The 26,857-nt window shown below is 40.0% G+C and overlaps 1 pseudogene; it reads left to right on the forward strand.

Annotated features, from left to right (window-relative positions):
* The first annotated feature begins 13,652 nt into the window (after positions 1 to 13,652).
* On the forward strand, positions 13,653 to 24,464 carry LOC109396953 (ubiquitin-conjugating enzyme E2 variant 1 pseudogene; annotated as a pseudogene).
* Positions 24,465 to 26,857: the final 2,393 nt, after the last annotated feature.

Genomic DNA, 26,857 nt, shown 5'->3' on the forward strand with positions numbered 1-26,857 from the left:
AAACCCTCCAGTTCCTACAATGAAGCCATCTTGGTAGAGCAGATTTTACACTGTGATTCAAATATTTTATTACATTTTTCTATTTGTTTTATAAAAACACAAATGGAAAGCCCAAAAAATGAAAGAGCTAATACTACAATTCAGATAAAGACTAATAACATTAAACATGTCAAAAGCAATTACTCTTGAGATAAGCATATTAGTGCAGCTGGTCAACAAGAGATTCATTTGTGAAGGGAAAGAACAAGGTAAAAGAATATGTACAGATGAATAAAAATACAGCACTGAAAATTGAGTCAATATATCTTTTTTTTTAAGATTTTTATTGGGGATTTTTGGGGGATGGGAACAGTGCTGGGGAATTGGGGGAAGGGGAACAGACAAGTTGCTGTTGTTTTTGCTCTTCAGTCTAGTTGTAGAGGACGTTACTTCACTGGCACAAGTTGGCACCATCATTGCGCTCTTCCTGGGTGAGGCACATCAGTCGCCAGCTTCTGGACGGCTCACCGCGGCTTGAGAGCCGCTCACGCTGGCTGCTGGCTACACACGGTAGCCCATGGCAACCCACTGCCACAGGGGCTGCAGCCTATGCCGTTGCCAGCGACTCATGGCAGCCCAGCTCCAGGTCAAGCTGTTGTTCAGCATCTTAGCTGTAGAGGGCAGTGTCACTGGCCCTCATATGTGGGATCCGAACCAGGGTCTCTGGCGGCCCAAGCCAGTTCTTAACCATCGTGCCACTCGGCTGGCCCAAGTCAATATATCTTTATGAATAAATATTTTCAAATTTTTTGTGTAGATACCCAGAAGAGGGATTGCTTGGTCATATGGTAGCTCTATTATTAATTTTTTTTGAGGAAACTTCATCCTGTTTTACATAGTGGCTGTACCAATTTACACTCCCACCAACAGTGTCTGAGGGTTCCTTTTTCCATAGCCTCTCAACACTTGTTATTTCTTGTCTTGTTGATAATAGCCATTCTAACAGGAGTGTGGTTGTATCTCATTGCGGTTTTGATTTGCATTTATTTTCCTTATGACTAGTGAAATTGAGCATCTTTTCATACGTCTGCTGGCCATTTGTATGTCTTCTTTGAGAAGTGTCTGTTCAGGCCCTCTGCCCATTTTTTAATTGGATTGTTTGTTTTTCTGTTGTTGAGTTGTATGAGTCCTTTATATGTTTTGGACATTAGCTCCTTATCAGAGGTATTGTTTGCAAATATTTTATCCCATTTAGTTGGCTTGCTTTTTGTTTTGCTGATGGTCTCTTTTGCTGTGCAGAAGCTTTTTAGTTTGATTTAGTCCAATTCATTTATCTTTGCTTTTACTTCCCTTGCCTTTGGTGTCAAAGTCATAAAATCCTCTTGGACACCAGGTCCATTGATTTAGTACCTATTTTTTTCTATGTATTTTGTTGTTTCAGGTCTTATATTTAGGTCTTTGATCCATTTTGAGATAATTTTTGTGTATGGTGTCAAGTAGCATCTAGTTTCATTCTTTTGCACGTGGCTTTCCAAATTTCCCAGCACCATTTATTGAACAGGCTTTTTTTTCTCCATTATATGCACCCCTATGTTCACAGCAACATTATTCATGGTAGCCAAGACATAGAAACAACTTAAGTGTTCTTTCATGGATGATTGGATAAAGAAGATGTGGTCAATAAAAAGATCAGACAACTAAGTTCACGAACTTTCAACCATGTGTCTATATGGTAGAAAGTTCACGAACCTAATTGTCTGACTTTTATACAACGGAATACTACTCAGCCATAAGAAAAGATGAAATACTGCCATTTGTGACACATGGATGGATGTGGAGATTATATGGTAAGCAAAATAAATCAGACAGAAAATGATAAGAACCATATGATTTTACTCATATGTGGGATATAAAATAGAAAGCAACAGACGAACAAAGAAAACAGACAAACAAACTCATAGACAGACAACAGTATGATGGTTACCACAGGGTAAGGGGGGTGGGTGGGGTTTGAAAAGGGTAAAGGGGGTGAAATATATGCTGACGGAAGGAGACTAGACTTTGGGTGGTGAACACACAATGCAATATACAGATGATGTATTATAAAATTGTACATTTGAAACTTATATAATATTATTAAGCAATGTCATCCCAATAAATTTAATTAAAAAAGAAGAAAACTGAGTCAAAAAGATATAGAGTAATGATAAAGGAAATGGAGACACTTTTTAGATTTTTGAACTGAGAATCAGTATAGATTTCTGTTATGTATGTGCTTCCAGAATCAGAAATTCACAGTTCCACAGAGATACTGACTGGTCACAACTTACTATATGCAATGCTATGAGGTCAGACAATTAAGTTTACAAACTTATCCTAGAAAAAGTGCTATATACCTCATTGCTGAATATCCGTACGGTCACCTTTGAAGTACTCCCCTTGGGAAGCTATGCACTGATGCCGGCATCTAGTCCACCCTTCAAAGCAATTTTGGAACTCTTTTTCTGGAATGCCCATCAGAGCTGTCGTCGTATTACCCTTGATGTTCTGAATATCATCAAAATGCCTTTCTTTCCATATTTCCTTTATCTTCAGGTAAAGAAAGAAGTCATTGGGAGCCAGATCAGGTGAGTAGAGAGGGTCTTTCCAATACAGTTATTTGTTTACTGGCTAAAAACTCCCTCACAGACAGTGCTGTGTGAGCCAGTGCATTGTCGTGATGCAAGAGCCATGAATTGTTGGCGAAAACTTCAGGTCATCTAACTTTTTCATGCAGCCTTTTCAGCACTTCCAAATAGTAAATTTGGTTAACTGTTCATCCAATTGGTACAAATTAATAATGAATAATCCCTCTGGGGCCGGCCGAGTGGCTTGTTGGTTGAGTTGGCTTGGGACGCCAGCTCTGAGCAGCAGGGCCCCAGTTCAGATTCCACATGAGGGCCAGTGACGCTGTACCCTCTACAGTTAAGACAGTGAACAACAGCTCAATCCGGAGCTGGGCTACCGTGAGTCACCAGCGACGGCGTAGGCTGCAGCCCCTGCTGCAGTGGGCTGCCATGAGCTACTGTGAGTGGCTGGCAGGTGGTGTGAGCTGCTATGAGCGGCTGTCCAGTGGCCGGCGAGTGACTGCCTCACCCGGGAAGAGCCCAATGATAATACTGACATGGCCCAGCGAAGCTGTTGTTGGAGAGTGGGCCCTTCTCCATGCAAAGTCTAGGTCCTTGGCAACTCGAGCAAATAATTGAATGAGACGCAGGAGGAAAGTAACTGAAAAAATTAGTTTATTCAAAGAGATAGTACATTTCAAAGAGTTTGGAGTGGGCCACTCACAAAGGTGAGGCTCAAAAAAGGGAAGAAGCGGTCAAAAAGAGCAAGGCGTCCAAAAAAGGGCGGACTTCCCAGGACTTAGAGTTTTTATCCCCTTTCTCTAGAATGGGCTGCTCCCCTTTGGGTGTGGGACCACTTGATTGGCACCTGTGATTGACAAGAGGTACTGTGCAGGTGCGAGTGACTGGTCTGATCTAGTTGGGTATTTTGCACGGATTTGTTTCAGGGGTAGATAGCTACAATGAAAATAAGTTTTGGGTGGAGATGGGAGGTCACCGGGCGGTCACATCCTGTGGGGCGTGCAGGAATGCAGAGACCCAATGCCTGCCTCTGTCTGCCTTGTTTTCCCCTTGAGAGACGTGATCCCCATCAAATCTCTATGGGAAGCTGAGGGACAGGAGGTCTCTTCTTCTGCATCTGCTTCCTGCTGGACAGAGGCATAGAGCTGTCCCTGCCTATTGGGGGATTCACGGAACTCTCACCCTAGCTGATCTCAGATGAGAGGAAGGGGTCTCGAGCTCCGCCTGGAAAACCGTGTTGGCTTCTTTGGTTGTGACTCGCAATCTTGTTGGGGTGTCCTCTGTATCCCCAAGGTCCCTGAATGAGGAAAAATAGATTTTAATTAATAACTCTGTTATCTCTCATGAAGCCTGTAGCCATTCAGCCTGTCACTCAGGTGGCATCAATTGTCTGGGCCCAGAATGGGTTTTGCATTTAGTTTACTGCCCTGGGGGATATTAGGAAGTCACAGACTTTCAAGTAGTTATCTGAAGCAGGGAGATAGGAGAATTCTAGGATTCAGGCTAAGAGCAATCTTTAATCTAGGATTTAAAAACTGGTTAGAAAAGTAATCAAAGCCCAGAGCTAAGAAACTAAGAAACTAGGGTGGAGACCTAACATTTCTAACCTTAACATTCTTATAGGAAAGAAAACTTAAAAGTTTCTCAGTAGTGGGGGGGATACTTGGTTGGCCAGTAACAAAGCGACGTCCTCCACAACTAGACTGAAGAAAAGGACAGCAACTTGTCTGTTCCCCTTCCCATATTCCCCAACGCTGTTCCCCTCCCCCAATTCCCCAATAAAATCTTTAAAAAAAATTCCCTCTGGTATCAAAAAAGGTTAGCAACATCGTTTCGACTCTTGATTTGGACTCACAGAATTTTTTTGGTGGAGAATTGGCTGACTTCCATTGTGCACTTTGATGCTTAGTTTCAGGGTCGTATTGGTACACCCATGTATCATCACCAGTGATAACACGGCCCAAAACATCATCTTGCCTCTCCAAAAGGTCTTGGTAAACTTCAATTGTCCTGTTTTTGTTCATCGGTGAGCTCCTTTGGGACCATGTTTACACACACCTTTCTCATGCCAAGATTTTCAGTTAAGATTTTCCTAATTGTTTCTCTATTGATATTTACTTGGTCTGCTATGCTTCTCACTGTCAGCCAATGATTTTGATACACAATTTGATTAATTTTTGCAATGTTTTCATCAGTTCTTCTTGTTACTTGCCACTATGACCTCTTTTCATTAGTGACACGTTCTCTGCCCTTTGAGAAATGTTTAATCCATTTGTACACTGCTGTTTTCTTCATGGCATTATCTCCATAAACTTGGACTAACACGTCCGTGATTTCACTTCCACTCTTGCAAGTTTAACAAGAAATTTAATGTTCATTCTTTACTCTTATTCAAGCTCAGACATTCTCTCAACGTCACATAAAAACACGCAACAACAATAATGAATGCCACTCAGCAAGACACTGCCACACATTGACATGAACAGAACAGTAAGACACTGATATACCAAGGTTATAAAACCTTACGGAGAGGGGGTGGGGATAAAGGATAAGGGGAAGGGGTTAGACAGCATAAATACACAACTACAATACTGACACAGGGACATGAAAGACAGTTCAAGGAATATAATTAATAATGTTGTAAATATTTTGTAGGGTGTCAGGTGGTCACATGTCTTGCTAGGGAGACTTCATCATGGATGGGGTAGAGGCTTGATCACTGCACTGTACACCTGAAGCTGATGTTGTATAATATTGTATGTCAACTAAGTGAATATATATATATATATATATATATATATATATATATATATATATATATATATATATATATATAGTCATGGGACGTGGAGTATAGTGTGGGAGTGGAGTCAAGGGAATTGTAATAGATATGTATGATATTGGGGGGAAGTGGGGGGTGGTTGATTGGGGGAGGGGGTTGTCACCTTGAGGGGTAAAAGAATAACTATTTCACTGTGTTGTACAGCTGAAACTAATTCTAAAAAATGTGTATTTCACAATAAAAAATAATTTAAAAACAAACAAAAAAAACCTTATGGAGCTGTTTATACAGTGCTGCCAATGTGAGCATATGGTGGCAAATTCATGAACTTAATTGTCAAACCTCATATGAAATGGAAAAAAAAAGGATGTTGTTAACCTTCCTTTGGACAAACTTGTCAGGAGACTTGAAACGACACCTCAAAATCAATTTATAACTTCCCTGCTTAATCCTTGGAAAGTTATTATCTAGTAAGTACTTCTTTAAAACATTAAAACAGAAAAATGTTTGAAGAACTAACGGCCAAAATTATTCAAAAATTTGTTGAAGACTAAAAAACCACAGATTTTTTTTGGTGGGGTTCGTGTGTGTGTGTGTGTGTGTGTGTGTGTGTGTGTGTGTGTGACTAAATTGTAAGCTCAAGTATTGAGACTTGACCTAAGTTAGCCCTCTGTCCTGGGTTCTCACCCTAGTTGAGCACAAAGTGTGTTAATGAGTGCAATAAATAAATGAACTTCATTATTTTCCAATAAATATTTATTGAGGTCTACATAAATAGTTCTTGAAAGTAGAATGCTTTCACGTGTAAGGCTTATTTGTAGTGAAGAGAGCTTCTGTTCCTAATAGGTTATATTGCTTCTAACAAGAAGTCTTGGGGCGGCTGCTTAGCTCAATAGGTTACACTGCAGTTCTCATAACACCAAGGTTGCCAGTTCAATCCCCACATGGGCCACTGAGCAGCACCTTCCACAACTATGAATGAAACAAATATTCAACTTAGAGCTGATGGGTCCTGGAAAAAAAACACTGTTCCCCAATAAAAAATAAAGTCTACTATCATCCTTATCATTGTTTTATACATAAAATATATTTATTAAAACAAGTTTCTTTAAGATTTTCTCTTTATTATTGGTTTTAAACAGTTTGGTTATGGCATGCCTAAGTGTAGTTTTCTGCATGGGTTTTTGTTTTTTGTTTTTTTGAGCTTCCTGGATCTGTGGTTTACCAATTTTCAACAAATTTTGAAAAATTTCGGTTAGTAGTTCTTCAAAAATTTTTTTCTGTCTCCCCTCTTTTTCTGGGACTCCAATTATATGCATATTAAGGCCCTTTGAAGTTGTCTCACAGTTCACTAATGCTCTGTTCATTTTTTTTCAGCCTTTTTTTCTCTGTGTGTTTAATTTTGGATAGTTTCTATTAATATGTTTACAAGTTCACTAATCTTTTCTACTGCAGTGTCCAATGTCCCAGAAAATCTTAAAACAGTTTGTTTTTAAAAAGATGTTTCATGTATAGAACAATGATAAGGATGATAGCAGAATTCTTCTTGAAAACAATATCACCTATTGGGAACAGATGCTCCCTTCACAAGCAAACCTCATACTTGAAAGCATTCTATTTTCCAAGAGCTGTATTATCTTTTCTATGCACATCAGCAAATATTTGTTAGAAAATAATGAGGTTATTAATCCCATCCACTGTATTTTTTGTCTCAATGAATTTTTCATCTTTAGAAGTTCAAATTTCATCTTTCTCTTTAACATGCTCATTCTTTCCTCTACCTTCTATATATAAAATATATTTATAATAGCTGTTTAATGTCCTTTTCAATTAATTTTATCATCTATGTCATTCCTGAGTCTCTCTCTTTCTTTTGAGTGATTTTTCTTTTTATTGTTGCATTTTTTCTGCTATTGTGCATGCCTGATAGTTTTTTATTGAACTACAGACACTGTGAATTTTACCATGTTGGGTTGTGATTTGATTTTTTACTCCTTTATAATGATTCTGTGTTTTGTTTTATGACAGAGATAAGTTCCTTAGAAACAATTTTATCTTTTTGAGGCTGACTTTCAAGCATTGTAGATGGGACCAGAGTACTCTTTAGTCTAGGGCTGATTTTGCCTTATTGTTGAAGCAATATGCCTCTGCATACTTTTCTTTTTTTATTTATTTTTTTGCATACTTTTCTTGATGTCCCATATATTCAAAGTTTTTTCCCACTCTGTTGAAAATGTGAATGACCCCAGCTTTGCGTGAGCCCTAAGAATTCTGCCCCCTCCCGGCTCCTTTCAGGTGATTCTTTCCTCAGCCTTGAATAATTTCTTCACATGCATGTGCTGACCAGCACTTAACTGAAAATTGGAGAGAAACTCTCTGCAGGTTTCTGGTTCTTCCTCTGTGCAGCTCTCTACTCTCCATGTAGCACGTCCTTCTGTGGTATTTTGCTCTTTGAATTCTAGACATCCTGGCTACCCTGAATCCTCAGCTCTACCTCTTCAACTTAGGGAGAACACCAAACTCCATTTGAATCCCGTCTCCCTGTATTGTGGCCTGGAAACTCTTCAGGGGTCAGCTTGGGCAATTGTAGAACTCACCCCATTTGTTTCTCATCTCTCAGGGCTTACTTTTCTGTACTGCTTGATGTTTAATAGTTGAAACATTTTTTTCCTATATTTTGTGTGTTTTTAAATAGTTGTTTTAGGCAAAGGGTAAATCTGGCCCCTGTTATTCCATCATGGCTGGAAGCCGATGGAAGGGTTTTAAGCAGCTTAAATGACTGGATGGGTCTGTGGGTTAGACAGATCATTGATAGCTGATGTGAGAGATGGACTAGTGTTACTGGACCATAGGCAGAGAGATTAGCGGCAAGGAGGCTGATGCAATTTAGATTCCTGTATGCGGCGTCATGGATATCTGGCAGAAGAAGCACAAACAGCCTTTCCTAGGACAGATTTCAGGACTGGTCTCTGGAATGGAGGGGGACAGGGGGAAGCAAGGACCCAGGCCCAAGTCAGTAGATCAGTCACCAAAACAGGGAAATCAGATGAGAATTAAGTTTCAGACACCAATTTTGAGAAATGGAGGAATTCAGAGACAGCTGCCCAGTTAAGATCCAACACCTTGGATCTAAAACCATATGCACTAAACTATATGCACTAAAACCATATGAATGAATGAATGAACGAATGAATGTGTGCAGCACTTATTATAAGCAACATGCACATGTCAATTAGTTGTTCAGTATCCTGGAAAAATTCTTGAATTATTACTTCCTTTTCACGTGTTTATGCCTTATCTTTTCATCTGCATTCTGAGTCCACCAAAAGTGGAGTACACTCAACTTGTGCTGGGAGGACATTAACAGCCTTTAGGTTAGGGGTCAGCAAACTTTTGAGACCGAAGGCTGCCAGGGGCCAGCAAACTGTGGCTTGCAAGCCACATGTGGCTCTTTGGGTACGTACATGTGGCTCTGAAGTAAAATTGAAAATGAAAATAATACTATCATAGTTTCATTTATATAATTTTTGAAGGATATTATTCACATAATGGTGATTATGTAAGAATATATTTATGGCTCTCGAATAATTTTGAAATAGTCATGAGGGACAGGATTGGCTCTTTCAGGGGTCGGCAAACTTTTGAGACGGAACATACCCAAAGACCCGCATATGGCTCGCGAACCACAGTTTGCCGACCCCCGCTCTAGGTGATCCAGGTGGAAATTCCCCCAGTGCCAAGGCTTGTCTGGACAAAAAGATCATCCAGGCATCTAAGCCCTGGGAGTTATGGCCTTGAGCAGGAGGAATATGGATGAGAAGTAAATTTTCATTGTTGAGATGTTAAGATCTAATAGAGGGAGAATGTGGCTGCAATATTATTTTGAGATATAAATTGATTTTTTCCCAATTTTTTTATTAGTTTCAGGTGTAAATTGATTTTTTTCTTTCATGTATTTTCCCCTTTTCTCTGCCCCCCATATACCCCCTCAAAGTGATCAGCTTTGTGGTGTATCCCAAGGGAGGGAGGTGGCAAGTCAGGAAAACAAATACTCTGACAGTCTCTCTGTCTTCTGTGTTCTCAAAGTGTAAGCCATAGGGAAGGGGGATTAGGGTGCAGGGGCAAAGACAACGTATCTGGGTCAGAAAAGTAAAAGGAATAAAGATTTGCACAAGCCTATAAAAAGATTCTTCTCTTTCTCACTCCTCTCTTCTTGGGAAGAAGAGGCAGAGAGAGCTCTGTGGAAGCTCAAGCAGCATATACTCCCAGAAGCAACCTTCGGTTGGCAGGAAGACTCAAGAAAGGACAGGCTGTGTGGAATGTCTTGGTAGATGGACCAACAGGTGACCTTGGCAATGAGTTCTGTGCCCTAAGTGTGGCAGAGATGTTGGAGAGGACCATAGCCCTTGAAAGAACCCATGTGGTTAGAGGGCTCATCAGTAACTGACAAGACCTAAGGATATGCAAGTAGGTACATTTACTCCACCACCACGACTGGGCACTACAAAAGATCACCAAACTATGGCATCACCTGGGATAGGGAAATGAAATTCAAGAATAACTTATATTGTTTTCCCAATAACCTGGTAAAAGGAATGATTAGGGTCAGAAACTGCGTTCCAGAAATGAGTACAACTCTACCCATGGCTGTGATAGTCAACTAACTGTCAACTTTGAGGTTCATCTCGGGTCCATCTTGATTGAAGGAGTTACAATCCTGTGTGATAGGGAGAAGATGAACAGCTAGCAGGGCCATGAAACTAACCCTTCACCCCCATTCCTATGGGATGCTAGGGTCTAAAAATGGATCTAGTGAAGGCTTTTGTAATTTCCTGGCACCAGAGCCTTCAGATAAGATTAACTAAATTATTGGAAGGATGTTTTCCTGAAATAATGTAAAGCCAAATTACAAGTGGTTAATGTAAGTCAAATTTTCTGTTTGATGAATAGAAACAGCACACAAATGCCACCTTTTTTTTAAGCTGAGCCATCCTGCCACTTGTTGGCAGCTCAGCTCAGGCCGGGAATCGAACCGGCAACCCTGTTGCTCAGAGCTCACACTCTTGAGCGAGATCTTAATCAACTGAGCCACTCGGCCGGCCCACACAAGTGCCACTTGACAGTGGAAACCAGTGGATAAGAAGGGAATGTTCTCTGTTGTTTGTTGCTGACTAGCTACGAGTATAATTGCCCACTCCCCTTTGTGCCCATAGTGGCATTTGTGCTGAGTTATAAATAGGTTGTTTCAAACAGAAGAGCACATATGTCAATAAAAGGCCTAAATTGAGAAGAGCCTGTACTTGGAATGGGAGCAGACTTATTTGATTTTCTAATTTCTGAAGTTTATAAAAGTCACACTACTTTATAGTTATTTAGCAAATGTTTGACTGTCAAAGAGGGACTCAAAGAAGGGTTCACATCTGAGCAGGGTGAAGGGCTAATGTTTCCAAATATTATTCTCCATGGATTACATCATCAGGCTCAGAGACAAAGGAAGAGGAGCAGGTCACAATTGCAGGAGGTACCTGTTGCTTTTCCTAAGCGTGGATGTATGGGGTGGTAGTGGGAATAGGGTGACGTTGAGAAATAAAAATGGTAGGCACAAGTTTCTGGTTACCATCTCAGTGGTTGTCAGGACTGAAAAAGACTTGGAATAACTTGGCAGCCTTTGATACTGTCCTTAGGTGGTTATTTGGCTGTGCTTCCCATTTTCTGCACCGTAGTCAACAATTCAACAGGGAGAAGGGACTATCTTCAGAGGCAGTGAGGAAAGAAGGATTTGGGGAGATTCCACCCATTCTACAGCTCATTTGGAATGCAGAGATCTCTAAGGTAGAGCGGTAGGACTATTTGGAGAAACCACACCTTGCTCCTCAAAATTTAGCCAAGAAGGAAGATCTTCACAAGTGGAACAGTTGGACCTCATAACCCTAAATTTCATTGCCTCAGAGTTTCCCTCCACTGTCAAAATTTGGAGATGGAGGTTTGAATTTATTAAGGGCAAGGTCTGGTTTCCTTGTATGTCTGGCAATACTGGGATTAAAAAGCGACTGTCAAGGGGAAAGGTGCACAGACAAGAAACAGAGCTATCATTCCACTTGATTTGGACTATGGAAAGTTAAATTTATTGATTGGTTTTTAAAGAGCTGAAAAGGCTGAAGTTCTTAGGCCTACAGTAGGAAAAGGAGAAAAAGTGTTGGGGAGAGGAGAGATTGATTGGTCTAATTCAGTGATAGGGCCCGGAAGCTGGGCAGTTGAAAATATTAGCCGGCATTTTCCAGCCTCCTGCCCACAAGGCATCCTGTTAAGGCTTGAGGGGCATTGGGAAAGAAATCCTGCCCGTAAGGAGCTTTCATTCAGGGGCTGTGACACCAGATGCACCCTGGGCGATTGAAAAATGCCTGGGCTCTGGAGTGAGCACACCTGGGTTCAAGTTCTGACTCCTTTATACATAGTTGTGTGAACTTGACCAAATCATGTCTATTTTCTCCTCCTGACCCTCAGTTTCCTCTTCTGTGGAGCCAGGATTGTTCATGTGAGAATGACAGAAACAATTCTGTATTGCGCCTGATACAGTGCAGGAATCAGTTCTTAAACAAAGCTGCTATGCCGAGGTTAACATGCAGTGAAAGCTCCAAGGAGGTAGCATTTATACCAACCAACTAGAGGATCTGGAAGGTGGATGGTAGGATATGGTGAGAGCCAGCCTCAGGGGGAGGTGGCCTTTCCGCATGCGCGCATTCTAGGAGCCCTGCGGAGCAGCGACGGGGCGGGGCCAGGTTTCTGAAGGGGTTGCTATGGCACCGAGGGGCCAGGGGAGGTTAACCAAACCCTTAAAACCTTACTCCCTCCCCCACCCGCCACCGTCTGGGCCGAGGGCCATTGTTCCCGGCAAAATGGCGTCGGTAATACCCCTCCCCGCAGGAGGTCTAAGTAAGGCTGAGGGTGGGAGTGGAACTGGAGGTGGGAACAAAAACTACAATTCCCAGGGTACACTGCACCTGCCCGCGAGGCGCAGGGCACGTGCCCAGGCCTAGTGGTTACAAGCCGTCAAAAATCCGTTTCATAGCTTCCCTTTCCCATCCCCGCTTTCGTTGTTGCCCAGCCCCCGCGCGCGCGCACTGCGGTCCTGGGGGGTGGGGGGGCCATGCCGTGGCCGTTGTCCTCGCAACGTAACTGGGGGACCGGTATTTGTAAATCTGTGCTTCGACTTCTAATCCCAAAGCCAGCAGGTATGGGTCTCGCGAGAAAAGCCAGGGGTTGCAAAAAGGTAGTTTAGGGGTGGCGGGTGAAAAGGTGCAGGCGGGTACCACATCTCGGCAGAGCTACTGCATTTAGAGGCATGTGGAAAACTGGGAATGGGCGGAGGGTGGCTAGGAAGTAGTGTGTGCTTGTACTTTTTTTTTTCTCAAGAGGGTAAAGCAGCTGTGGAGAGAGCTTTTGAACATGCAGAAGGTGTCACGCGTGGCTCCTCACTGAAATTTTTCTTCTTGGAAAGGGAGAAGCCTTTCTCCTCGACGCGCATCCCTGTCTCCCGCTGCGCTGAAGAGGGCGGGGGAAGAGCGCGCACGCTCTAGTTGGCTAGACACTGGGCCCCTCGCAGCGCTGGGGGCCGTTCTGAGTTGGGGCTGCTCTGTCAGCTTTCTCCGCCCCTCCCCCTCTCCTTTTCTCCCCTCCCTTCCCCGTCCCCCTCCGCCCCTCTCTTCTCTCCATCTGAATTCCCTGGCTGGAGTACGCGTGCGCCTGCTCAGCTCCCAGGCGAGCGCGAGCTTGGGCTCGTACCCCGCTCCCCCAACCCCGCCCGCTCTTTACCTACCCGCGGTAGCTGGCCCGGTGGGCTCGCGGGGAGACGCTCGCGCGCGCACGCGCACACGACACGGAGCAGAGCTCGAGACATTCAGGAGGAGTAAGAAGCATCCGAGGAGGCGATAGAGGAGGAGGAGGTGTGTATGTATGTGTGTGTTCTACGGTGTCGCTCGTCGAGGGGCGACCCGAGGTTTGAAAGAGGGCGAAGGAGAAGCGAAAAGAGTCAGAGTCTCCTTCTGCGAGAGCCTCTAATCTGGTGAGGGTCCCGGGCCAGCCGGGGCACTAGGAGAGAGGGAGGAGGCCGGGGGGCGTGTCTGGGATCAGGCTAAGAGATGAATGGGCCGGGGATGAATGGAGGGAGGCAGCGGCGGCCAAGAGTCTGTTAGAGGAGTAAGCGCCCTAGTGGGGGGCGGTTTGACCGAGGCGAGGTGATTGCAGTCACCAAGAGGTATGGGACGATGGGACGAGGCCGGGCTCCAGTCTTCGGGGTTGTCGGAGCTGTTGTCGGTGTGAGCGAACAGGCAGAGAGGAAAATTCAGAGGGGTTAAGTGGAGAAGGGCAGGTTTGAGGATGAGGTGCGTTTTTTGTCTTTTTTTGTTTTTGTTGGGGGGGGTGGCAACTTTGGGAGTTGATGGAATACTAGGGGACGGGGAAGGTAAGGAGGATACTTGAGGGGGGCGGGAGACAGTTGACAAAGGACTGAGTGATCATTTAAGTGAGATTGAGGCTACTGAAAGGGAAGATCGCTTCGGGTGTGGGAAGTTGAGTTTCAGTGGGTATTGCCGTGGGGTAAAGTAGATTTAATTTAGAGATTCAATTGATGTGTGAAGGGCGATAGTACTGGATCCGGGTGAGGAATAGTGCTGGATGGTTGTGTCCATGGGTTAGGTTCGAGGAGATTGAGAGGTGTTATTTGGGACTGAGTGGTGTGTCCTGTGACCGACAGGTTGGGAATGGGGAGGAGATTACCATCTGTATGATGGGGTTAGGATAAAAGTGGTGAGCTGGCTTCACCGTACTGAAAGAGGTTTTGTTTGACTAGTTAAGAGTGGTGAAACATTTATGTAGTGGGGTGTAGGTGGAAATCCTGCACGTGTGTGTCTCATATCTTGGGAGTTGATAGATCTTGTTAAAATGAAATCGAACCGTCAAAACATGTGCGAATGGTATGGCTATTCCTTCGTAAGAGTTACTGTTCACTGAAGCAATTATATGAATAATAGCCTTTAAAGTTGTGCAAATCTCCTGTACGGTAGTGACTGCATCCAATTTTGTGAGGCATTTTTACCTGTTTTTCATCTATAGTAAACTGTGATGCTAAGAGAACTTTTGAAGAGGTCTCAATATATGAAACAGAGCAGCAGGTTTCTTCTCGACAGTCTCTATCCTTTGGATTGATGAATTTAAAAATGGTTTAAACCCAACAGTCCGAAGGAAAGTTACTTTGCATTAAATGATAGCTAAAATGCACAAAAGCCGATTTTGAATGCTGAAATAATTATACATGATTTTTTTTGGTTATTCTGAATTTACCTTGTTTGAAAATTGGCACTTGCGTTTTGGTGTGTTTCCAGCAGATTACTTGGACATTCTGTTCTTTAAATACATTACTTATCTGGTAAGGATGTCTTGTGATGGTCTCATTCTGTTCTGAGTCAAGATTAATAGTTTATGGATTTTTTAACTTTACTGACATATATTCATTTATCTTGGAAATGTTGCAAATTTGAGAACTTTCTTATTTTTCTTTTGTTCTGCTCTGATGCTGGAAAGAATGCAATCCTTGTTTTGGCTACCCAGGGTTTAAATACAAAAGTTAATACTATGTTCATATTCTCTTAGATTAAGATGAATATTTAGTATATTAAGTGGTAGAGTAGAAGTATAGAAGCACTGTGGGAGCCTGGAAATGTTGCACTGACTCTGGCAGGAAAGGTAGTCTCCCAGTTTTGAACTAGATGTTCCTGGACTAGAAGAACGTTCAAGTATCGAGGCTGGAAAGTTTAAGCATGGTATATTTGGGGAGTGGAATGAGATAAGGCTGGAATCTTAGATTGAGACTGGGGTGAAGGACTACCCTGCAGTTAGGAGCCCTTGACGGTTTAAGAAGGAGAATAACTTAAGCAGATTTGTGTTCATCTCACTGCCTTTGCTTTCTGATGCACCCCCATCCCCCAACCTGGAATGCTCTCTTGCCTCCTCCCTTTGCATTTCAACTCATTCTTTTTAGATTAACCTGTGTCATTAGCTATTCATGAAAGCATTTCCTGTTTTCCCCTTTTTTTTCTTTTCCCAGCATCCTACCCGAAGCTTGGTTAGGTGCCCCTCTTTAGTGGTCCCAACACACCTTGTACATATTTTTATTTTCATCCTTCTGTTGGGAAGCAGGCAGGAAAGTTATTTTCGTTTTTATACCTGAGTGAGCAAGTAAAGCTTAGAAAAATAAATCTTGCCCTAGAAGTCGTAGACCCCTGAAGTTCTGACTTCTAGACCAATGTTGATTCTCACATCACAAGTCTACACTCGTTGATGTAATTATGCTGTAGTGTTTTAGGAGTTAGATTTCTGTAATGTGAACTTTTTCTGTAGAGGGATTTCTTTTCATTAAGGTGTCCCATCATTTAGCCAGTAAATGATAAAGCCAATGGTTGCAATGAACCAATCAGAAGTAAAGAAAATGAGAACTGTTATATTGCTATCGGATTCCTAATCAGATAATTTACTTTAAAAATAATTAACAGAGTGCCTAGATTTTTGTGTATATGTATGGGGAGAGGGGTTGTGTGTAAGAAAAAACCCTTCCTTTCTCAGTCTCCCATCTTGGTATAAGTAGTCCAACTCTATTTGCAGATACTTGATTATGTCTCTTGGCTAAAAGCCAGAATACTTTCAGAGGGGTGGGTCTTTTCCATTTTTGTTTGAGATCATAAAAGTTATGGCACTGTTAAGAGATATTTGATGGCTGAAAAGGACATCTATAAAAGCATTCGTTCAGAAATTCCCAAAGCCTCAAAAGTAGAATTTGATGCCATTTTTAATTGTTTTGATAGAGTTTGTCATGAGATATTTTATTGGAGAATGTTGAGATTAACTTACTGCAGAAACAAGCATTTAAATGTACCTTTCTTCCAGGGATATACTATTTTTTAAAATGAACTTATGTTTTAATAGAAATGAAGTAACATTGTTTTCTGTGTTTTGGCCTGGTAACTTTTTTATTGTGATAAAATTCATATAACATAAAATTTACCATTTTAGAGTCTACAAATTCAGTGGTGTTAAGTACCTTCATAATGTTGCACATCTAGCTCTAAAACATTTTCATGATCCCAAAAGGAAATCGTGTACCCATTAAGCAGTCACTCCCTATTCCCCTTTTCTCCTAGCCCCTGGCAACCACTAATCTATTGTCTCTATGGATTTGCCTATTCTGGATATTTCATATAAATGGAATCATGCAGTATATGGCCTTTTTTGTCTGGCCTCTTTCACTTCGCATGTTTTTGAGGTACACTCAAGTTGTGGCATATATCAGTACTTCATTTCTTTTTATTGTTGAATAATATTCCATTGTATGTATATACTGCATTTTGTTTGTTCATTAGTTCCTGGACATTTGAGATCTTTCCATCTTTTGGCTTTTTGAATAATGCTGGTATGAGTATTTTGTTTGAACACCTGTTTTCAACTCTTTTGGGTATGTACTGAGGAGTGGAATTTCTGGGTTGTATGGTAATTCTATGTTTAACTTGTTAAGGAACCACCAAACTGTATTCCACAGTGGCTGCACCATTTTACATTGCCACCAGCAATGTATAGAGTTCAAATTTCTTCACATCCTTGCCAGTATTTGTTACTTTCTGTGTGTGTGTGTGTGTGTGTGTGTGTGTGTGTTATGACCATACTAGTAGATGTGAAGTGGTATCTAATTGTGGTTTTGATGTACATTTATTTCTCTAATGTCTAATGATGTGGAACATCTTTTCAGGTGCTTGTTGACTATTTGAATTTCTTCTTCAGAGAAATGTCTATTTAGTCATTTGCCCATTTAAAACTCTGATGGTTTATCTTTTTATTGTTATTTAAGAAATCATTGCCAAATCCAAGATCACAAAGATTTACTGCTGTGTTTTATTTGAAGAGTTTTATAGTTTTAGTTTTAATATTTAGGTCTTTTATCCATTTTGAGTTAATTCTTGTATATGGTATGAGGTGAGAGTCCAGCTTCATTCTTTTGCACATGGATTAAAGTTTTTTTAAACCCTAAAATACGTAGTACACAATCCTATATGTGTATATTAGTTAAATGAAGTTATTAGGGTGATAGCTAATCACCCTTTGGGCAGTTGTGGAAGAGAAATGTTTCTAAATGCATTTTCCCCATTGTAGTATAGCATTTTTGAAGGTAACACTTTATATTTGAAGTGTGGGATATTCTAAAGCTCTTTATGAGTCAGTGAGACTTTTATGATCAGGAAACTTCAATATGGCAAGCTGGACAAACCTTATGCTAAAGTTACATAAATTTTTTTTAATAAAGAATATTATTTTTGTTTTCTAATTGTTTGTACAGGGTGAAATCTTTGCTTAAAACTAGGAGAAAACATATTTAGTCTATATTTAACCAGAAATTGTTACTATATTTACCCTAAAGCAATTACATCTATGTGTTACATATTTTATGATTATGAGCCAACTTCTTAACCAAAATGTTTATCAGTCAGTACCTTGTGGATACTTTTTATTTGTAGCTTAGGCTACAATTACCCGTATATTATCCTATTTATTTAGGAATAATGTAACATTATTTTAATTTGGTCACTTGTAAGAATGAGAATTAAAATTTAGTGCAGCACAATTGCTTGGTAAATCTCAGCCTGTAGTTAAGCATAATTTAAAGTAAGGACATTAATTTGGCGTGTTTTAAAAACTTAGGGGATGTGTTTTAATACAAGAATGGGAAATCTGCTTGATCAGCCCCAAGACGTATGAGATGATAGTTCAGCTCTGATTATATTCACTATTGCCCAGAGAATAATTTTTGTCCTGCTGGGCTGCTGTGGCATTTCCATTCAGAGTTAGCCTTTCAAGGTTTCTGGCAAAAGAAAAAAACCCTTGAAGATACATTGTTCATTTGCTAAGGAACCTTTCAAAATGCACTGATAACGAACTCTGAAGCTGTTAGCCCAAGTGAATTGTAGAGTTTGTCTTACCCAAAGTATTTGTAGGTTCTACTGTTCATTCAACAAGTATTTTTTGCATTTCTCTAGAGTGCCAGGGTTGATTTGTTGGGGATAGATGCAAATGAAGCTAAGCAGGCAACTTTGCCCTCTTTGAGTTTACATTATAGTGGAGGACAGATAGATGGCCAACAAATAAACAATTTCAGAAAATAAATGCTAAGAAGAAAATTGTAAAAGGGTGCTGGGATATTGGGGAGGAGCCTCTTTAGCTCAGGTGTTCAGTTTGAGGAAGTAACTTTTACTAGAAATCCGAATGTTAAGAGAACAGCCATTTTTGGTATCCTGTCTGATAATTATTATTTTGTTAAATTGTCAATGTATCCCTTCTAAAAGAACACTTTAAGTTTCTTACTAGTTAAAAATGTGTGAGTTACTGCTTTTTGTTTCTAAGGGAAAAAAAAGGTAACATTTCTTATGAGATGAGATCGGATTCCCAAGAAGAAATGTTAATGGAGTAGGAGTCAGCCGGGGTTCTGGTCTTTCCTCAGTATAACCTTGCAAATGTCTGTAAAGTAACAAATTATCATATTTGTTACTAAACAAAACAAAAGCCCTACCAATTTTGCAGGGTTCCTTTGCTAATGAGTGAATATACTTTGCAAATTATACAGCTACATATGAAATACAATGTATTCTATTAATATGTTTTTGGAGTCAAAGTTTCTCAATTGAGAAATGTTTTCCCACCAGTTTAAAGCTTTTATGTCTACCCATCTGGTAAATTTTAGCACCAAATGTCTGAACTCATTGATTAATCAGAAGGGGTTGGGTTCTTAGAAAGTGGTAGTATGGTAGAAAATATGTTGGATTTGGAACTAGAAAACCAGGGTTCCAGAGTTATGCTTCAATTAGTATCTCTCAGACTTGGTCAAGACACTTAGCTTCTCTGACCCTTACTAATTTTCAGAATTCAGGCTAATACCAAGTAGCTCTCAGGGTTGTTAGGAGTAAAAACTATAAAGCAAGGTTTGACAAACTTCTGTAAAGGACCAGATAGTAAATATTTTGGGCTTTGTGCGCAATGACTCAGCAGCTATTGTGGCATCCATAGACAATATGTAAATAAGGGAGTGTGGCTATATTCCAATAAAACTATTCATGAATACTGAAATACTAACTTTGAATATTTTTCATGTGTCATGAAATACTATTTTTATTTTTCAACCATTTAAAAATCTTTCTCAGCTCACCTGCTGCACAAAACCAGGCAGTGCTGTGAGGTGGGTTTCGCCTGGGTGCTATATGCAGTTTGACCACCACTGTTATAGAAAGAGTTAGGCAGAGTAAAGTGTGAGTTAAGGCCTGAGGGTAGGTGATTGATAAATTGTTTAATTTTGATGATGAAAGAAGATGGAGATGATTTCAACCCCTTTTCTAATTTGGACCCAGACATTTTGTTTACATAAAATTGGCATCTTTAATTGAGGAAATGACCTTGCCAAAGTAAAACTGGAGGATGGGAGTGAGGAAGAAGATAGTTTTAGTGTTATAAACTCCTAAGGACTATGATGTGGTTGTGCAGTGTGCGTATCTATGCAATTCAGGGTTGTTTGTATATAGTGTGTGCATCTGGCTCCAAGTCATATGGGGCCCTCCCTATTATGAGTAGTGAAGAGTGAACTTGAGAGTCAGATGGCCTGGGTTGAATTCTGGCCCTGGTTTTTGCTTCTGTGCGATCTTAGGCAAGTTAACTTAATTTTTTGAGCCTAGTTTCCTCATTTGTAAAATGAGAATGCAGCTATTATTTACCTCAAGATTCTTGTCATGATTACATGAGAAAATGCATGAAAGGACTTACAGTGCCTGGCACAAAGCACTCAATAAGTGTTAACTGATAATATTCATTTGAATATATGTTGTACATAATTATTAGTTTGTTCTTCCTTCAGTTATTTTAAGAAATTATAAACTCCTTAACTAGTTCTTTTGTACAGGTTGTTGATAGACAATTCTGCTTTGAAGGGTTAAAATAATAGAGGTAGATTAAAACCTTAAGGTCCCCCTTTACCCAATATCCTGCCCTCTCCGTGGGTAACTTAATAGTTGACTGTGAACTTGTACAGTTCTTTTTCTCTGTATTTACATGCATATATGTATGTGCATATACAATAAAAATATATTTTATGACTTACCTTTTCCCCCAAAGAATATGATTTAGGGCTCTTTTCATGTCAGTATGATTATGCTCACTGAATTCTTTTCAATGGATACATAGTATTTCACACTACATGCTTCTTTAAGCAGTAGGATCAGCTTAGAGCATATCTTTCCAGTCTTTTTTATATAAATTTACACATATATGAGTACATTTGGAAATAAAAAGTTGTTTTTTTTACCATAAATTATATATGTGTGTGTGTGTGTGTGTGTGTGTGTGTAATGTATTGTTGTACTATAACTTGCTTTTCTATGTATCAGTATATATCATCTCATTTTTTAAAAAACAGATGCATATTATTACACAGTACAGATGTATTACTGTTTATTTCACCATTCTCTTTAGATGGACATTTACATTTTTTCAGGTTTTTTTTTTCTATTTCAAACAACGCTCCAGTAAAAAAAAATCCTTGTATATACATAGTTGTACACATGCAGGAATATTTCTTAAGTAGATACTAAGAAGTGGAACTGCTGGATGACAGGTATGCACTAGATACTTGGAATTTGCCATATAAAAAGACTATTCCAGTTTATCTGCTAGTAGTGCCAAATTTCTCATACACTTCTCAAAACATGATATTAACAGATTTTTAAAAAAGATTTTATTGGGGAATCAGGGAAGGGGAACAGATTAGTTGCTGTCCTTTTGTTCTTCAGTTTAGTTTTGGAGGATGTCGCCTCACTGGCCCACATTGGTATTGTGATCATTACGTTCTTCCAGCTGAGGCAGATTGGTCGCAGGCCCTTGGATGGCGGCTCATGGCAGCTCACGCTGGCTGCCGGCCACTCACAGTAGCTTATGGCAGCCCACTGCAGGCAGGGGCTACAGGCAAGGGCTGCAGCTTACACGGTTGCCGGCGAGTCACGACAGCCCAGCTCCAGGTTGAGCTGTTGTCCACCATCTTAGCTGTAGAGGGCCCATGTGGGATCCGAACCGGCGGTCCTGCTGCTCAGAGCCCGGACTCCCAAGCCAACTCCAACCAATGAGCCACTCGGCCGGTATTAACGGATTTTTTGTTTTGCTCACCTGACGGACAAAAAATGATACCGAATTATTTGAATTTGCATCTCCCTGCTTACTAAAGTGTTGGAGTCATCTCCCTACCATACATGTATTGGCCAATTGTATTTCTTCTTACTGATTTTTTTTTTTTAGTTCTTTATATATTCTGGATATTAATGCTTCACTATACATGTTGCAAATGTTTGCTCCCAGTCTGTTGCTTGTCTTTGAAACTTGTTCATGGTCAAATGGCCAAATGCATTAGCTTTTTTTGTTAATGGTCTTTGCATTTTGTCTTTTTAAGAAAGCTTTTTTTTTCAGGTTAGAAATATATTCTGCCATATTTTCTTTTAGTACTTATAGTTTTGTTTTTTGCATTTAGGTCTCTAATCTACCTGGAATTTATTTTTGTGACTGGTTTTAAGAAGAATTTAAACTTTTTCCCCCCAAAATGAGTAGCCAATTATTCCAACACCTTTTATGCTATTTGTTTCTCACAAATTTGAAATGCGTTTTTACCATGGACTACATCACCATACAAAATGTGTCTGTTTCTGTACTGATTCTTCTAGTCCATTTGTTTTTTTCTGTGCTGAAACTACATTGTTTTAACTTACTGTAGTTATATGTATGAAATATCTGGTAAGGCAAATTCTCATTCTTTCAACATTTTCTTGGTTTGGCCTGTGCTCTTTTAGAATCAACTTTTCAATTTTTGGATAAAAACATCTCTTTGGGATTTTGACAGGGTTTGCATTGACTTTGGCATAATCTGGAAGGGGGAGAGTTTGTGAAGATGCCAATATTGGGTCTTTCTACAAGGAAAGGCGTATTTTATATACTCCAGTAAAATGTTACAGTTTTCTTTATATAGGTGTTGCATATTTCTTCTTGAGTCTATTCCTAGGTGAATATTTTATAGCTTTGTTGCTCTTACTAACAGGATAGTTTAAAAAATATTTTGTAAAAATCGCAGTGACCTGCCCTTTTTCCAGGGCACCCAGCACTTCCTGACCCCTTCTGACCTTGCCCGATCTGGAGCCTTCACCTTAAGATTGTTGTTTGTAAATCACATTTTCTAATTGATTATTACTTGTGTATATAGCAAAGCTATTGATTTTTGTTTGTTGATTTTGTCTTTGGCCTTTCTACTGAGCTCTCTTGTTAGTCCCTATTGTTTTTTGGTTGATTTGCTTGGATTTTCTAGATAGATAATCATGTAGTCTGCAAGTTTCGTGTTTTGTTTCCTACTTCCCAATATTCATAGGTCTTGTTTTATTTCCTTAAGTGGTAGCAGTGATAATAGGAATTCTTGACTTATTTCTGACTTTAATTATTGTTTATGTAAGAGATGCTTAACCTTACTCATAAGATAAATGCTAATTGAACCTACACTGAAATTCCTTTTTAAAAAATCTATCAGAGTTTAAAAAATCAAAATGTTTGATAATACCTTTTTTGTTGTCAAGGCTGTGGGGTAAAAGACACTAACCGGTTTCAGGTGGGAGTTTAAATTGGTACAATGCCCATGGAAGGCAGTGTGGCAGCATTGTATGAAGATACACATGTGCTATGTGTACTCTTCTGGATATATTAACATACTTCAATAAAAGTTAAATATACAAATTTCTTTGATCTAGCAATCCCATTTCAGGGAATTTACATATATTTATACACATATATATGCAAAATGAAATATGCAGTGTTATCTGTTATAGCAAACAATTGAATATTATATAGGTATTAAAAATAAGAATGAGGAACCTTGATGTACTGGCAGGGAAAAAAGTATCTTAAAATATTGTGAGTGTAAAAAAAAAAGCTTGGTATATACTATGCTACTTTCTGTGTAGAAAGGGAGAGCGAGAACATATATTTATATTAATTTATTTGCCTAAAGAAACTCTGGAGGGCTACATAAGAGTTTAATGAGTGGTTACCTGTTGGGGGAGTGGTGCGAACTAAATAGATGGGAAACAGGGTTGAGAGGGAACTTGTTCATTATATACCTCTTTCTTTGATATTTGAATCTTATGATTATATATATATTTTTCTTTTTTAAAAATATTTTTATTGGGGAATTAGGGGGATGGGAACAGCGCTGGGGAATTGGGGGAAGGGGAACAGACAAGTTGCTGTCCTTTTGTTCTTCAGTCTAGTTGTGGAGGACTTTGCTTCACTGGCCCAACTTGGCACCAGCATTGCGCCCTTCCTGGTCGAGGCGGATCAGTCGCTGGCTTCTGGACGGCCACTCACTGTGACTGCTAGCCGTTCACGCTGGCTGCTGGCTACACACGGTAGCCCATGGCAACCCATTGCCACAGGGGCTGCAGCCTACGCCATGGCAGGTGACTCCCGGCAGCCCAGCTTCAGGTTGAGCTGTTGTTCAGCATCTTAGCTGTGGAGGGCAGTGTCACTGGCCCTCATATGTGGGATCTGAGCCAGGGCCCTCTGGTCCGAAGCCAGTTCTTAACCATTGCACCACTCGGCCTGCCCTTATGATTATATTTTTAAAAATTAAATTAAAAATGGCTTCTTTTGGGCCTTCGAGCAAGTGACACAAGATGGCGGCGACCACGGGCTCGGACAATTTATGAAAACTGAATATATAACATTAAAATAGAATATGGACCTAAATACCCAGAAGCACCCCCCTTTGTAAGATTCATAACAAAAATTAATATGAATGGAGTTAATAGTTCTAATGGAGTGGTGGACGCAAGAGCCATATCAGTGCTAGCAAAATGGCATTGAATTCATAGAGCATCAAAGTTGTCCCGCAAGAACTTTACTGCCTAATGATGTCTAAAGAAAATAGGAAACTCCCTCAGCCACCTGAAGGACAGTGTTACAGAAATTAATAATAATAACCCCACCAAAACAAAAACAAACAAACAAAAACAAAACCACAGGCCCTCCCCCTGCCCCATTCAATTTAAACAGTAATAAATTTTTTAGATATGTTTCTAGATAATTTTGAGGTCTTGTAGACCTCTAAGTACTGGAAAGGAAGCTCCCATTCAAAGGCAGTTTATCTTAAGATACTGTGAATGATACTATTTTCTTGTTCATTTGAAATACATAAGTTGTGCTCTAACAAAAACAAAATGGTTTCTTGAATTATTTCAGCTCTTCCAAGGACATTTTTCTTTCTTTCTCTTGATCTTTCTCTTCTGTGTTACAGGTTTTCTTCAAATGCCTGTCTTCTGATTCTGTTTGTATTTAAGAATGAGCTAGTAGACATGGTTATTGGGAGTTCTGTATACCTAGGCATGGTTGTCAGCTGGTAGGCTTTATGTTTGGGGTGAGTGGGTGGGTAGCTGGCTATTACATTTGGAGGACCCAAAAGCCAGAGGGCAGAGGGCTTTGCTCTGAGGTGCCCTATTCATCCTGGTTTATTGAATCCATTATTCTACATGCAGGGATTCCTTTCTTCTGGCGGGGGTTGGGGAGAGTTCATCAACTGGGTCATAACTCAGACCTTAGTTAATTCCTGTTTTCATCCTTTTTCTCACTGTGACCCTTTGGGATTAGCCTATTTTGCATGTCTGTAGAGCCCCTCTGGGGTTTTGCCCTCCAAGTCCATTGTCTCTGTGGTTGGAACCCTTTCTATTAAATACTTGAGATTGTAGCATCTTTTGATTTGTGTTATCAGCCAATTCTTTCCTGTGTGCTCTCTGTCAAATTGTTGAAATCTTGTCTTTACTCTGTCATTTCCCATTCATGTCCTTGATTTGTGTTTTATACTTTTATACTCTTTTACCATCACTTTTCTAGGGTCTTGGAAAGTACAAGAGATATAGGTGTTCCATTCACCTTCTTGAAACAAAAGTCAACGGTAGTATAACTTAAGCTTGGATAAACTGTAGGCTTTTTGAGGACAAGGACTAACTTTTGATCTTTTCTTAAAAATTATTTTTTTCAGTTACAGTTGACATTCAATATTATTTTATATTAGTTTCAGGTGTACATCATAGTGGTTAGACATATAATTTATGCAGTGATCCCCCCGAGTAGTCTAATACCCACCAGGCACTGTACATAGTTGTTGCAACATGATTGCCTGTATTCCCTGTACTGTACTTTACATGGCCGTGCCTATTTTGTAACTGCCAATTTGTACTTCTTAATCCCTTTACCTTTTTCACCCAGCTCCTCAACCTATCTCCCCTCTGGAAACCATCAGTTTGTTCTCTATCTATGAGTCTGTTTCTGTTTTGCTTCTTTGTTTATTTTCTTTAGATTCCACATATAAGTGAGATCATATGGTATTTGTCTTTCTCAGTCTAATTTCATTTAGCATAATACCCTCCAGGTCCATCCATGTCATCTTAAATGGTAAGATTTCATTTCTTTTAATGGCCTGAGTAATATTCCATTGAATATATACACCACACCTTCTTTATCCAGGCATCTATTGATGGGCACTTGGGTTGCTTCCATATGTTGGCTATTGTAAATAGTGCTGCAGTGAACATAGGGGTGCATATATCTTTTCAAATTAGTGTTTTGAATTTCTTGAATAAATACCTAGAAGGGCAATTGCCTGGTCATAAGGTAGTTCTAGTTTTAATTTTTTGAGGAACCTCTATACTGTTTTCCATAGTGACTGTACCAATTTGCAATCCCACCAACAGTGCACGAGGGTTCTGTTTTCTCCGCATCCTTGCCCAACACTTGTTTGTTGATTTATTGATGATGGCCATTCAGAGAGGTGGGAGATGATATCTCATTGTGGTTTTAATTTGCATTTCTCTGATGACTAGTGATGCTGAGCATCTTTTCATATGTCTGTTGGCCATCTGTGTGTCCTCTTTGGAGTAATGTCTATTCAGGTCCTCTGCCCATTTTTTAATCAGATTGTTTGTTTTTTTTTTGGTGTTAAGTTGTATGAGCTCTATACATAATTTGGATATTAAGCTGTTATCGATGTATTATTGGTGAATATCTTCTCCCATTCAGTAGGTTGTCTTTGTTTTGTTGAGGGTTTCCTTTGCTGTGCAAAAACTTTCTTGTTTGATGTAGTCCCAGTTATTTATTTCTTTTGTTTCCCTTGCCCAAGAAGATAGATCAGAAACAATATTACTAAGAGCAATGTGAGAGAGTTTACTGTCTATATTTTGTTCTAGGAGTTTTATGATTTTGGGTCTTACATTTAAGTCTTTAATCCTTTTTGAGGTTATTCTTGTATATGGAATAGGAATTAGAAGGTATGGTCCAGTTTCATTTTTGCATGTATCTGTCCAGTTTTCCC

This window comes from Hipposideros armiger, unplaced genomic scaffold, assembly GCF_001890085.2.
Source record: "Hipposideros armiger isolate ML-2016 unplaced genomic scaffold, ASM189008v1 scaffold_551, whole genome shotgun sequence".
Taxonomy (NCBI): domain Eukaryota; kingdom Metazoa; phylum Chordata; class Mammalia; order Chiroptera; family Hipposideridae; genus Hipposideros; species Hipposideros armiger.